This window comes from Sus scrofa, chromosome X (genome assembly GCF_054392235.1).
Source record: "Sus scrofa isolate SSC_HxYL_T2T_F1_AM1 chromosome X, Sscrofa_HxYL_maternal_Yorkshire_Landrace_v2.0, whole genome shotgun sequence".
NCBI lineage: Eukaryota > Metazoa > Chordata > Mammalia > Artiodactyla > Suidae > Sus > Sus scrofa.
In genome coordinates this window covers 117,283,221-117,298,423 of record NC_139401.1, presented here as the reverse complement: position 1 = coordinate 117,298,423, position 15,203 = coordinate 117,283,221, and the positions used below count along the sequence as shown (strand labels likewise).

Below are 15,203 nucleotides of genomic sequence, written 5' to 3'. Positions count from 1 at the left end.
AACTTGTCCCATTGGTTATGAAAGAATGTTGAGGAAGGTGGGGAGAATGAGGGGTTGCACAGCAATTATAAGAATAAAAACAAAATTATAAAGTAAAGGTATTATTCGAGATTCTCCAGAGAAACAGAACCCAGAGGGGAGAGATATATAAAAAGAGATGCATTATAAGGAATGAGTTCACGTAACCATTGAGGCTGCAGAAACCATCCCATGATATGCGGCCAGCAAGACGGTGGCCCAGGAGAGCCGGTGGTATAGTTCCAGTCTGAGTCCAGAGGCCTGAGAGCCAGGAGGACTGATGGCCCAACCTCTAGTCTGAGCCTGAAGGGCTGAGACCCAGGAGAGCAAATGGTTTAGTTCCAGTCTGAAGGCCAGCGGGCTTGAGACCCAGAAAGAGCTAATATTTCCATTTGAGTCCAGAAGCAGAAAAAATCCAGTGTCCCATTTGAGTCCAGAAGCAGAAAAAATCCAGTGTCCCAGTTCAAAGGCAGTCAGGAGGGAGGAACTGTCTTACTTGCGAGAGGGTCAGGCTTTTTGTTCTATTCAGAACTTTAACTGATTAGATGGGACCCACTCACCTTGAGAGGGCAATTTGCCTTACTCAGTCTGCTGATTCAAATGCTAATTTCACTCAGAGACCCTCTCACAGACAAGCCCAGAAATAATGTTTAATCAAATATCTGGACATTCTGTGGCCCAGGAAAGTTGACACATAAAATTAGCCATCACAGGAAGCTGTCACCGCAAACGTTCCTAGCATAAAGCAACTCGACAGGCCTGACACTGAGTGTTTACACCTCAAGTTTCTCCAATATTTTAAGTTTTAAATAATTTTATATTTATTATAGGTTCACAAGCAAAAATATTATTTTTACAATTCCATTATTTGATTTAAGGAGATAATGAGAAACATAACAGCTTCTAGGTTCGGTGGGCCCGATCCTACATTACCGCAAGTTAAGATGGCCTTTCCTTTTTGTTTTGTTTTGTTTTTTGTCTTTTTTTTTTTTTTTTTTTGCCATTTCTTGGGCCGCTCCCACAGCATATGGAGGTTCCCAGGATAGGGGTCGAATCGGAGCCATAGCTGCTGGCCTACACCAGAGCCACAGCAATGTGGGATCCAAGACACGTCTGCAACCTACACCACAGCTCACAGCAACGCCGGATCCTTAACCCACTGAGCAAGGCCACGATTGAACCCACAACCTCATGGTTCCTAGTCGGATTCGTTAACCACTGCGCCATGACAGGAACTCCAGGCCTTTCCTTTTTGTATTGTCTCACTGAGGCCTAGCTTCCAGAAACTGGTCATCCAGGCTGGGATAATACCTTCATTCATTCATTCACTCATTCATCAAATTGAGTACCAATGTGCCTACCATGATTCTGGCAACCAGGAATACATATTGTATACATATTACATGCAAATATATAATATAAATAATGTTAGATAATATGTGTTGTGCAAAACTAAAGCAAGGAATACACCTAAAGATGAGAGAATGCACCATACTGATAGGGGAAGGACATTCCTTGGGAGGGAACAGAAATATAAAAGCTCTGAGACAAGAAAGTACCTGGTGTATGCGAGGAACATAAAAGCAGAGTGAATTAGGAGGGAATTACTAAGAGAGGAGGTCAGAGAGTTAACTGGGGGGTGGGAGGGCAGATCATGTTGGGCCTTTATAGACCTTGACACCTTTGATGAGATGAGGAGCACTGGGGTGAGCTGGGGAGCCTACCCATTAAAAGACTCTCTATGGAAGCTTCGCTGAGGGAGGTAGGAGGACACAGGAACACTAGTGAGGAAGCTATTGCAATTACCCAAAAGAGAGATAAAGGTAGCTTCAGGGCCATAGCATTGGAGGCCAAGAGCGACCAAATACAGGAGACATACAGATACTAAAGTTGGAACCATCAGGATTTCCTGATGGATTGGTTGTGAAGTGTCCAAGAAAGAGAGGAGTCATGGGTGATTCAAGGTTTGGGGCCTGAGCACCTAGAAGAATAGAGCACTGTCTCCCAAAATGGGAAAGACTACGGGATGAGCAGATCTGAGTGGAAATTCAGTTTCTGACATGTTAAGTGCGAGACATCTACTACAAATCCAAGTGAAAATATCAAGTAGATGGGTATGTAAGTTGGAGTTCAGAGGAGAGGTCTGTATTAGAAATATCCACTTGGGAGTTGTTGGCATACAGATGTTATTTAAAGATATAATACTGGAGGAAATCACAAAGGGAGTGGGCTTTGCTAGAGAAGAAAAGTGGTTCAAGGACTAAGCCTTGGGGCACCCCAATATTAACACATCGGGGAGGTGAATAAGAAATCGCAGAAGAAGCTGAGAAGGAGCAGGCAGAAATGTAGGAGGAAACCATTTTTAGAGTTGTCTTGGAGTTCCTGTCGTGGCGCAGTGGCTAACGAATCCGACTAGGAACCTTGAGGTTGCGGGTTCGATCCCTGGCCTTGCTCAGTGGGTTAACGATCCGGCGTTGCTGTGAGCTGTGGTGTAGGTTACAGACGTGGCTCGGATCCCACGTTGCTGTGGCTCTGGTGTAGGCCAGTGGCTACAGCTCCCAATCAGACCCCTAGCCTGGGAACCTCCATATGCCGAGGGAGTGGCCCAAGAAACGGCAAAAAAAAAGACAAAAAAAAAAAAAAAAAAAAAAGAGTTGCCTTGACCAAGTCTTTGCCCTATCTGCATGAAGAACAGCAAAGCCTAGAGTCTGAACCGCAAAAATAAAAGAAGGAATGGATGAATGAATGAATTAAAATCTCTTACCATTCTTGAGCTGCCTTTACACACACACCAGTATATTTAGTAGCTGCGTCAACTTCGGGGGAATAGCTGATGTCACCGGGCAATTCTGCCAAATGAAACACGCAGGCCATCATTTGGGGTATCCCATTTACTGCTGAACTCCCTCTTTCCTCCCCCAGTTCTAGGACTAAGTCCCAGGTTCTTATTTGCTCCATTTCTAGATTCCCTTTCACTTGATTCTCTGCCCAAGCCTGATCTTAGAAAATTAGCTCATCCTGAAAAACTTAGGAAACTTCTTAATGAGCTCGATTTTCAGCTGTTAAACCTGACGGAACTCACAAAAATGTTTTAAAAAATCAACTGTGACAGCCCTGACAGGAGACAGGAAGGCTATTAGCAGCCCGTATTAGAAGTGAATGAATGCCAGTACATACCTGATCTCCCCAAGGAGTGAAAGACTGATGGTTTCACTGAGAAACAATCACAAAGACAGGCTGAGGCCAAGACAAAAGGAGGGGGCTCTATTTTCCTTTGCTCGTTACATTCCCACTTCTCTTACCACTAAGATACACTCATTATATAAACACCTCTGGTTAAAGAACCCAGAGAGAAACAGCAAAAAGATCTTCGAACATTATTTGCTTCTCTAGATATCTACAGATAAGAGTATTAACTCAAATAAGTACTCTTGTGATAGTTCTATCACGGTGGCTGCAGCCTGTAAGAAATTATAATTTTGAAATCCCACCCCTGAGGTTTATTATTGAGAAAAAAAGAAAATCTGCTTATGCCAGTGTTACAAATTTGGTTCGGTGTTTAAAAATCCATGTAAATAGCATATCTGATTAGAATTGCAAAGTCCCCTCTTTTTACAAATGAGGAAACTGAGGCCCAGAAAGGGAAAAGGACCTGACCATGGTCACAAAGTGAGTAAATGGCAGAGCTGGAACATTCTCCACCTCCCACTCCCAGCTCAGGGCTTTTTCTTTTCACTACACTTGAGCGTGTACTAATGGAAAACAAATTAAAGCAGAAGATTGCAAAAGGGTTAGAAAACCTGAAATTGCTCATAAAGCATTGCTATTTTCTCAACTGGTTTTCTGCAGCACCTGAAATTCTAGCTGAAGTAATCCACGAAGCAAAACAAAGTGGATGACAGTCAAATACTAATCACTACTTTCATTTGAAAGCATTGTATTTACAGCCTTTGCTTTTTTCTTCACAGGGTGAGGCTCCACATATGTTAACATCTGAATTTAATGCCATGAAGGTTTGGTATAATGACTGCTGAATATCACAGGTGATTCCTGGGCCATCAGGCATAAGTATTGGGCCAGTAAACAGCTAAAATTCCTCACTAACAAGGCTGGAACCCAAGGGTCAGTTCTGTGAGATGAACGGAGATTAAATCACTGATGACATCAGAAAGGTGGGGTATTTTTTGGCCACACCTGTGGCATGTGGAATTTCCCAGGCCAGGGATCAAACCGCGCCATAGTCGTGACAATGCCGGGTCCTTAACCACTAGGGCACCAGGAAACTCTCAGACAGGAATTTTTTATGAATAAAAACAGGGAAAAATAGGGCTAAGAAGGGTGTGTGTGTGTGTGCAGGCCAAGTGTGTGGAACTAAATACCACTCTCTGGAGAGCTCCACAGGGAGTGCGGCCCCCTGGAGTGTGCCATCCTTAATAGCTCCACCGGGAGCTGAGGGAGCAGAGAGAAGTCTTTCCCTCACAATACGGACAGGAAAAGGGAAGCAGTAGTGCATTTCCTTGCATACCTTTTTCCTCATATATTCTCAATGTGCACTTTAAGAAGAAGCATTTTAAAAAGCGTTTTCCCAATTAAGTTTCACTTTTCACTTTGTTAAAGCTCAGAAACAGCAGCCACTGCAGAGGAGAGAAAAGACCTCTCAAGAGAGTGGTCTTTGTCTTTGCTAAGGCAACCAAGGGTTAAATTAGGGGGCCCGTGTCTTGCCTTTTCTGAGAGAGAGAGACTGAGAGACTGAGAATATTCACTTTCCAGCTACCTTTCACTTCCCAGTTCACCTGCAGCCTGGAATTGTTAGGAAACCATTGACTGAAACCACCCACCTTGGTCAGGCAGGATGATAGCTGCTTGCACGAGTGGTCTCACAACAGGAAGCCCTGAAAAGGAACACGGTGCTGTCCTGAAGACTTAACCGGAAGGATGTGGGAGGGCCCGCCAGGAGGGAGGAGACGACCAACCTCCCAGAAGCCTTGGCGCTGGAATCCATCTGGCTGAGAGGTGCGCATGCCTCCCGGAAGGACCCCGAGTCAGGCCAAATATGGGCCAAGCAAGAGGATTGGCTGGAGACAGCCCGGAAATTAACCCCCCGCTCCACAAAACCTGAGATTGAGAGCCACGTGGCAGAACAGTTTTCTTGGGTTCCTTTACCCTGCTTCTCTCCACTGGGCGCCCCTTCCCAATAAAGTCTTGGCCCCTGGAAGGGGTCCACCTTCCTGCAGCAGAATTAGACAATATTGGCTTCCCATCCGCCTCCAAATCTGGGGAAAGAATCAAAAATCTGGGTGGAGTTGCCATAGCGGTGCTTCTATAAAACTCCTCTTTCCAGGAGAACAAAAGCAACAGGTGAGATGAAAAGGCACTTCTAAAAGCAAAAATTATCTTTTTAATTTTATTTATTTATTTATTTATTCATTTATTTTTGCTTTTTAGGGCCACACCGGAGGCATATGGAGGTTCCCAGGTAGGGTTCCAATCAGAGCTGTAGCTGCCGGCCTACGCCAGAGCCAAAGCAACGCCAGATCCCAGCTGCATCTGCGACGTACACCACAGCTCACGGCACCGGCAGATCCTTAACTCTCTGAGCGAGGTCAGGGATCAAACATGCAACCTCATGATTCCCAGTTGGAATCCTTACCGCTGCACCAGGACGGGAATCCCCTATCTTTTTAAGTTGACACTCTAGGGAGTTCCCCTCGTGGCTCAGTGGAAATGAATCTGATGACTAGCCTCCATGAGGACGCAGGTTCGATGCCTGGCCTTGCCCAGTGGGTTAAGGATCCGGCATTGCCGTGAGCTGTGGTGTAGGTTGCAGACGCAGCTCAGATCTGGCATTGCTGTGGCTGTGGTGTAGGCTGGCAGCTACAGCTCCGATTCAACCCTAGCCAGAACCTCCATATGCCTTGGGTGCGGACCTAAAAAGACAAAAATAAATAAATAAATAAATAAATAAATAAATAAATAAATAAATAAATAAATAAAAAATAAATTGGCACTCTAATCAGTGGGGAAAAAATTGTTAAATAAGCCAACAGAGCATTTATGTGCTTAGCCTTGTAAGGGCAGAAGGAGATATATATAGATATATATATAGTCTTTGCATTCACACAGCCACTATTTCAGCCTGGGAGACATGACATATACATTCAGTAATAGCAGCAATTTAAGAAAAAAAGAAGAAATAAGTAAAATATTTTTCAAAAAGGAGTTCGAGTGTGGCTCAGCAGTTAAAAATCCAGCATTGTCACTGCAGCAGCTTAGGCCACTGCTGAGGCGTGAGTTCGATCCCTGGCCCAAGAACTTCCACATGCTTTGGGTGTCACCAAAAAATGCATATATAAGAAAATACAGAGGCAGAGTGTAGCGTGTCGTGATGGGAATTCATAATATAAGGAAAGTGATTAGGGTAGAGACCTCAATGGAGTGTTTGTAGAGGAGGTGGCATGTGAAGAAAAACTAGGAGAACTGCAGGAACAGAAAATCAAGTGATAGGATTAACACAGGTGTCCATAGAAAGGCGAGGAGACCAACAGATTAGGAAGAAAGTTACATAGAAGAGGTGCAGCCTCAAGCAGACAGCAGAATCTGGACCTGATGAAGCTAAGAGAGCCAGGTACTGTGAAGGTCTGAACTCGTACAATTTAGGGAAAGCAAAATTGCCCAAAAAAAAAAAAAAAAAAAAAAGTAGTTAGGCAGGATAGACTCAGGAGAGAAAAAGCCAGAAAGGATGTGGTTATGGAACACCCACCCAGCAGGAGATAATGAGGGCTTAGATTACAGAATTGGAAAGAGATCTGGCATTAATGAAACCAGTAGGTCCCTGTGGGGTTCCTGGGCACAGAAGCCTTTCTGTGTCCTCCCATTTCTTGCCTGTAGAGACTAGGCTTCAGCCTCCATGACCATCCCTAAATTCCAAAATGCAAGTTCAAACAGTTGCCAATCAGGGAAGAGAAGGGGTACAGAGACAAGGGAGGAGCAGTCAAGAGACAATAGTGCAGCCTTGGGGCAGGGTCCTGGTCCCACCTCAAGGCATAGAGATAACAATATCTTTTGAGTTCTTCCGCAGAACTAAACCTCCAACAAGTGGAAGGTATTAACTACCTGATGAAGCATTCTTCACTCCAGAAAGAAGGTCACTGTGCTAGAGCCTCAAGGACCACTAGAACCCCTCTCAGGACCACCTGATACCAGCTTTAAAGAAGAATGCAAGCTTGCAGCTACCCTGATCCGTATCTGTGGCGCTATTTTCCATTCCTGAACTATAAGACCCCTTCTTACTCTCTCCCAAAGAAAGACACCATCTTTAGGGTATTAGCCTGCTGTGGCCTCCTTGCCTGGCAAAGCAATAAAAGCTACTCATTTCTACTTCATGCAAAACTCTGTCTCTGTGTTTCTTTAGGCACCAGTGGACAAAGGTCGAGTTTTGACCACATTAGTAGGGTCAAATGCACCAGAGCTAAAAGAAGAAGGGAGAAAAGTTAAAAAATTTGGACTTAAACTAATTTTGTCACTGGCTGTTGTGTAACTATGATGATGCCGTATGTCATTGCTCTGGAGTAAAGTGGAATCTCTCTTTCTCATCTCTCGCTCATGTATGTGTACGTGTGTGTGTGTTTTACACACCATGGTAATTTCCCCTATGCCTTCTGCTCTTCTTCATGGAGATGTTAGAAAACAGGAAGGTGGTCAAAAGAATTAATACGTACTGATACTTTTTTGTATTAAATTAATGATTTATTATTTATTAATTCACATAATAGGAAGTCCAGAAGTAGAGCAGACTCTAAGTACAGTGCAATCAAGTGCTGGAACAATTGGCTCTCCATATGGAAAGTGAACCTCAACCCTTACCTCATGCCACACACAAAAATTAACTCTGAATGATGTTCACAATCCAAATACCTGACATAGGATTTCCATCCAGAAATAAGGATGTAGCTTTAAAAAAAAATCTAATTTTTAAATGGACAATGGATTTGAACAAATATTTCACAAATAATATATAGTAATGGACAATATGCATGTAAAAAGACACTCAATATCATTAGTCTTCAGCAAAATGCAAATTAAACCAAAATGGGATACCACTACTCACTCATTTGAATGGTTAGATTTAAAAAGACTGGAAAGCAGGCAAATCAACTGGAACTCTCATACATTGCTGGTGGGAATGTAACATGATACGAGCCCTTTGGAAAACAGTTTGTTAGCATCTTGTAAAGTTAAACATACACTCACCATATGTCTCAGAAATCCCACTCCCACGCAAGAGGAATGGAAACCTATGTTCACCAAAAAAAAGACTTACATATGAATGTTCATAGTAGTTTTATTTATAAGGATCAAAACCATGACATATCTTAAATGTCCAACATCAGAAAAATAAACAAATAGTGTGTATTTATGCAATAAAATACTAGTCATCAAAAAAGGGACATACTGGTAGGGATGGAGCAGGATAGTTGCACAAGTAGTTGTAGGAGTCCTAGTAAGGGACCATAGAGAGGGAAACCTAGGGTACTTTGGGAAATCACTGTAAGTTAATAATTGCTCAAGAAAGCCATCAGAACGAGGCAGACTTGCTTGACTAGTGGAGGCACGAGATATGCTCAGGTCATTGGACGGGGGATGGGGTGAGGCCTGCATTCAGGTTCAGACCAAGGGCAGGAGTTTAAGGACCATCCTTCTGCTGATTTGAATAAGCACCATGACAGTCCTAGTTTGCCCTTACAGGGTCAAATACCCTCCTACCAGATACCAAGGAGGAGCTACTACTTGAGGAAAGAGAAGAGGTGGTCTTTTCCCACCCCCACTCCCCTTGGATTATAAAACTATAGGCCACCCACCAGATCCTCGGGCAGCGCCTCCTTGCCTGTCCGCTTGCATCTCTCACAAGTGTCCTATCCTAATAAATCTCTTTCTTGTCTATCACTTTGTGTCTTGCTGAATTCCTTCTGCATGGAGGCACTAAGAACCTGAACCTCAGTGAGTCCAGACACTGGGTGAGTAATTCTAATTTTAAAACTGTGGGTTCAAGTCCCAATCAGGGTTTAGGCTGGATTCGAGTCCCAGCAGGTGGTTTAAGTCCCAATCTGGGTTCTGGCTGGGTTCAAGCCGTAAATGCTGTCAGGTTCAATACTGCTGATATAATTACTACATGTTGAATTTCAAAATCCTCATGCAGAACAAAAGAAGCCAGACACAAAAGCAAACCTAGTGTTTCATTTATATCAATTGCTATAAAAGGTAAAACTAATCCATAGTTACATAAAGCAGATCCATAGTTGCCTGGGGCCAGAGATGGTAGGACTGACTACAAAGCTGCATGAGAGAACTTTTGAAGTGACAGCAGTGTTCTACATTTTGATTGTGCTGATGGTGTCATGGGTATATATATATATATATGTGTGTGTGTGTGTGTGTGTGTGTGTGTCAAAACTCATCAAGCTGTACAAATGGAAAGGGTGCATTTTATTGTGTGTAAAATTCTTAAAATCTTTCTTGTTGATAATGCCCCCTCCCCCATGGAGGTAGTATGTCAGAGTAATAATTAGTGCATATCTAATACTTTCCTCGCTTCTTCATTTATAAAAAAAATTATAAAATATGAATTAATTCAAGCATACATATGACAGAAAATAATATAACAGACACATTCATGCCTACTGCTGAGATAAAAAAGATGTAAATAGTTTGTCTGATGGAGCTCTAAGAAAGGACAAAAGAGATAAAACACTACTCTTACAGGTTAAAGCCCCACTTTCAAACTTTCTCCCTCCCTCTCCCCTCCCCAGAGAGAGCCACTTTCCTAAAGTTGATGTTTACTAATCAGCTGCTTGGTTTTGCACATTCACTATAAAAATGTATGTCCATAAATAATGCATATCATTGTTTTGTATATTTCTGAATGTATATAAATGGAATCTATTGCATGTATCTTCTTTTAAATCGCTGTTATCATTTGGCATTATTTTTTAGATTATCTATATTGATACCGACAGATCTAGTTCATTTATTTTAACCACTCTATGAATAAGGCCAGACAGTTTATTTAGCCATTCCCCAACTGAGAAATGGCACATTATTTCAACTTTTTCACTTTTATACAGAGTGCTACAAGAAACATCTTCATATATGTTTTTTATTCATACATACGAGTGTTCATCAGGGTAGACATAGATGTGGGATTGCTGGTTTGGTTTAAGACTATTTGGTTATTATAACATAACAACCCCCCTTTAAATCTGGTATTTTTGCTTATGAATCTGAAATTTGAGTGAGAATGGCTCATCTTTGCTCCACGCAGCATCACCTGAACGGCTCTACTGAAACTGGAGTACCCACTTGCAAGATAGATCATTCTCATTTTTGGCAAATTGGTGTTGTGCTGTGAGCTGGGCGCTCAACTAGCACTGTCAGCTGGGGACCTCAGTTCCTCTCTACGTGTTACTCTCCATGTCACTGCTTAGATTTTTCTCACAGCATGGTAGATCGACTTCTAAAAGTCCCAGGCAGCAGATCAAGATTTCTTCTGATCTTGGGACTAAAATCTTAGAACATCACATCCATTGTATTCCTTAGTCAGTAAGTCACTAAAGCCAGCCCAGATTGAATGGGAGTAGTGACAAATTTGTAGCCATTTTAAATCTACCACATTTCCCCCTCTAACTGATAAGGATGGAGTAGGATAGTTACACAGGTGGTTGTAGAAGTCCCAATAAGAGACCATAGATAGAGAGAGAAACCTAGGGAATTTGGGGAGATCACTGTAAGTTAATAATTGCTCAAGAAGGCCATCAGCATGAGGCAGGCTTGCTTGACTAGTGGAGGCATGAGATATGCCTCAGGTCATTGGGTGAGGGATGGGCAGAGGCTTGCATTCAGGTTCAAGCAGGAGTTTGAGGACTATTCTTCTGCCGATTTGAATAAGCACCATGACAGTCCTAGTTTGACCTTATAGTGTCAAATACTCTCTTACCAGATACCAAGGAGGAGCTGCTACTTGGAGAAAGAAGAAGGGGTGGTCTTTTCCTACCCCTATTCCCCTTAGATTATAAAACTGGAGCCCACCTAATCCTTGGGGCAGAGCCTCCTTGCCTGCTCACTTCCATCTCTCACAAGTATCTTATCTTAAAAAAATCTATTTCTTGCCTATAATTTTGTCTCTCACTGAATTCCTTCTGTGCTGAGGCACAAAGAACCTGAACCTCAGTAAGTCTAGACACCAGGTGAATGATTCTAATTAAAAAAAAAAAAAACCTATGGGTTCAAGTCCCAATCTGGGTTCAAGTCCTGGCACATGGATTCTGGCTAGGTTCAGGCCATAAGTGCTGCCAATTTCATAACCATAAATTATTTACATTTCTCATATATGCAAAAAACATCCATCCCCTCACAAGATCTCCTGAAATCTCAGTCTGTTTTGACATCATGTTCAGGTTTGATGATCAGGATCTCATCAGCTAAATCAGCTCTAGGTGGAAATAAGGGGATAAGGTTCCTCAAGTGAATTTCCTTGAGTATAGATCCTTGAGCTATAAAGACCTGTGAAATAGACAATTTACATGCCATACACGCCCAACATACAGTGCTGAGGTACAAATTTCATAACCACAGTAGACACTTCCATTCACAATGAACAGAAACAGGAGACATATGGTAGTCTGTAGCAACTCTGAAACCCAGCTAGGCATGTATCACTAGTTTTCTTCTTAGGCCCTCTCTGGCTATGACTGTCCATAGCTCTTGGGTCCATCCTCTGAATCCTTTTTTTTTTTTTTTTTTTTTTTTTTTTGTCTTTTGAGGGCTGCACCTGCAGCATATGGAGGTTCCCAGGCTAGGGATCTAATCGGAGCTATAGCTGCCATCCTTCACCAGAGCCATAGCAATGCCAGATCTGAGTCGTGTCTGCAACCTACACCACAGCTCACAGCAACGCCGGATCCTTAACCCACTGAGTAAGGCCAGGGATCGAACCCACAACCTCATGGTTCATAGTTGAATTCATTAACCACTGAGCCATGATGGGAACTCCCTGCATCCTTTTTTATATATAAGAAATGGCCCATGAACAAGCAGGACTTCTGGAGTGGTGGTATGAGGTGTTTGATGAAAATTTCTGCTGTGAAACAACCATTTAAGCATTGAAAAATCAATTTTTTTTTTTTTTTTTTTTTTTTTGCTTTTTAAAGCCACACTTGCAGCATGTGGAAATTCCCAGGCTGTGGGTCAAATCCAAGCTACAATTGCTGGGCTACACTACAGCCACAGCCACTTGGGATCTGAGCCATGTCTGTGACCTACACTACAGCTCACATCAACACTGGATCCCTGACCCACTGAATGAGGCCAGGGATCAAACCCGCATCCTCATGGATACTAGTCGGATTTGTTTCTGCTGCACCACAAAGGGAACTCCCAAAAACTTATTTTTTAAAAAACATTTAAAATCCCCAGAAATTGTCTTAAGGAAATACAGAAAACAATGAAATACTTATCCAATAAAATCTACTAAATCTCAGCAATAATAGTGAGAATCTGTGGCATCCGAGCCATGGCCTGCTCCCATGCCCCACCTCACAGCTCTGTACAATGAACTCTCCACTCTAGACAGGTGTGCACAGGAAGACAGTTGCTCCCTGTCCCTACAACTCCTAGTCAATAGCTAGTTTCACCCTGCAAAGAATAGCTTGCTGGTGTCTTTCTTCCTCCCCAGCCCCATGTTGCAGAAGTTCTATTCTAGGCAGGTGAGTCTGAGGGGACTCCCTTTCCCCATTCACCCCCCAGCCATAGAACAAGAGCTTTACCTGAGGAAAGACAAGCTGAGAATTCTGGTGCCCAGTTGGCTCCACCCCAGCTCACTCAGACAATACAGATTCCACTATGGCTGTGGCAAGCTACCATCATCCCTGGCACCCTTTGTTAAAACAGAAGTGTCCCCAGAAGCACCAAGCCACTGTCCCTGCCCTCAATTTAAATGCCGTGGTCCAGAGCTTCTGCCCAGGAGGAGGGGCAGGCCACAAGGACCAAGAGCTTGACAACTCTGCTTAAGATGATGGACTTTATTTAAAAGAGAGCATGGAGAAGTTAATATTTAAAGGCATTGTGGAAAACAGTGGAGATTTTGTTGGCAAGCTTTTAAGAGGTACTGGTATCTCCATGGTAGCAATAATCATAAATGGCAAACCAGTCAAAAGACGAACAGAATCTGAGAGACAGCCAAGAAGAATCCATCCTGGGATTTCACTCTCCACACAGCCCTAGATCTCTTTGATGAGAAATTGTCATTATACTTTACTTCTTTAAGCATTATTTACTTTGGTTCTTTGAACATATTTATAATACCTGCTTTAAATCTTTTGTCTGTGTTTTTCCCATCACTTCGCATCCAAAGACACATATCAGTTTGTGCCATTATCAGTGATGTTAATTTGATCTCTTGTTTAAGGTACTGTCTTTCAGTTCTCTGAACTGTAACAGTACCTTTTTCCCTTTGTAAATAGCACTAAAATTTTCCTGAGATTGACCATAAGAGCCTATTTGAGTCATTCTTAGGTCCTTTTGCCATGTCCTCCTTTTCTTTGACCATTTCATTTCTTCCTGATATCATAAATCATTTCTGGCTCACCTGTGTTTTTCCCCTGCTGCAGATCTGGACTCAATTATTTCTCCAAGGAACTATGAAAGTATAGCCCTTTTTGAGGGCTCTTGATTTATATAGGGGTCTCAGTTCTATCTCCGTGTAGACCAATGGACTTATCTCCTATGCTTACACAAACGCATATAAACTCAGGCTCTTGGATTGCCAAGATTAACATTCTCCCATGCTAAGTAAGCCTTAGGTTCAGCTCACACGCTTTCCACTCAGTTTGTTTTCTTTTTAGACCCCGATTCCTGGAGATTTCTCTTCTTAACTGAATACTCAACTGTGCATCTTAAAAAGTGAAATATTTTATTGAGCAATGGGTATTTCATAGAGAATTTTAAAGCTATCTAATCTGTCAGACCACCTTTATTTCTAATTGCAGCCTTTGGAAATATTTGGGACCTGAGAAGAAAATTCAGACAGAATTCTATTGGGTTCCTTCTTTCCTAGACAATATTATGGATGATTTTAATCTTCAGGTTGAAAGAAAGAAAACAAGTGTCCCTTCTCTATCCCTGGCCATTTTCCATGTTCCTTTCTTTACAGCAAGATATAAGGCCTGGGCTTCCTCTCACCTCCTCTCGGTAGCTGCTACCTCTTCTTCTTTTTCACAGTTGTGGTTATGGATAGAGCCACAGCCTAACTAGCTTTACCCTTCCTTGGAGTCCCAGATGATCACCTACTTTAAAGTTCTTCTCATTTTAAGGGATTTATACTTGATCATGTGAAGATATACACAGAGGCTAGCAAATCATTAGAAGGGTACAGTACACAACCCTCAATTATAATCCCTGTTCTGTTGACATTTTATATATATAGGGTCCTTGACACAAGTTTTCCCAAACTCTAAAGACCAAGTGGACAATAGACCTCAAAGAATCAGCTTGGATTCCCAAGACCAGATCAACTCGTCTTGGCCTAGCCCTTCCTCCCCACCTACTCAATGAACGATGATTCTGCTACAGGGGATATTAACTTTTTAAAAATATTTCACTCATTATGCATCAACATCTGCATGGCAAATGTACTATCTAGGAGCAACAAGGAAGGTGCATTGAAATTCTGATTTAATAACAACAACAAAAAACAAAGATGTTCTTCAGAGGTCCATTTATGCATCAGAAAACCAGACTACTGGAATATTTGTAGCACATTATATTATCTTAAGATTTTGCTTTAGGTTATAAAAGAGTGATGTGTATGTGTTAAGAGCAGGGTTGCTAATTTTACCTTAACACATCCATGTAAGTATTAAGAATATATATTTCCATAAGTCAATCTCCCCATATTTGACTAAATTTCCCTTAGGTAGGTTCCTGTCAGCTCTCCACAGACAAAACAAAATCAAAGAATTAGGACATATCTACACATACATTGTGTAAATGAGTCATTTCATTTTGGTTCTTGAAAACAAGCCTCTAAAATGCATCTTCATGTGTACAAGCATCATTCTGGAAGAGAAAGGCAAACTATGATTAAAATAAAATTTTTGAGTCTAATAATTTACTGTTCAGGTACTCTGAGGCCA

General features: G+C 42.1%; 1 long non-coding RNA gene across 5 annotated transcripts in view; it reads right to left on the bottom strand.

The window, feature by feature from the left end:
• The window catches only part of LOC102163484 (uncharacterized), a 46,103-nt gene extending 41,113 nt beyond the window's left edge, over positions 1–4,990 (bottom strand). For all 5 annotated transcript variants that reach the window (XR_014834623.1, XR_299673.4, XR_002340682.2 and 2 more), the window contains exons 1-2: positions 4,857–4,990; positions 2,783–2,867 (exon numbers count right to left, since the gene is read on the bottom strand). This is a non-coding gene — a long non-coding RNA (uncharacterized LOC102163484). The remainder of the gene's footprint in view (positions 1–2,782; positions 2,868–4,856) is intronic.
• Positions 4,991–15,203: the final 10,213 nt, after the last annotated feature.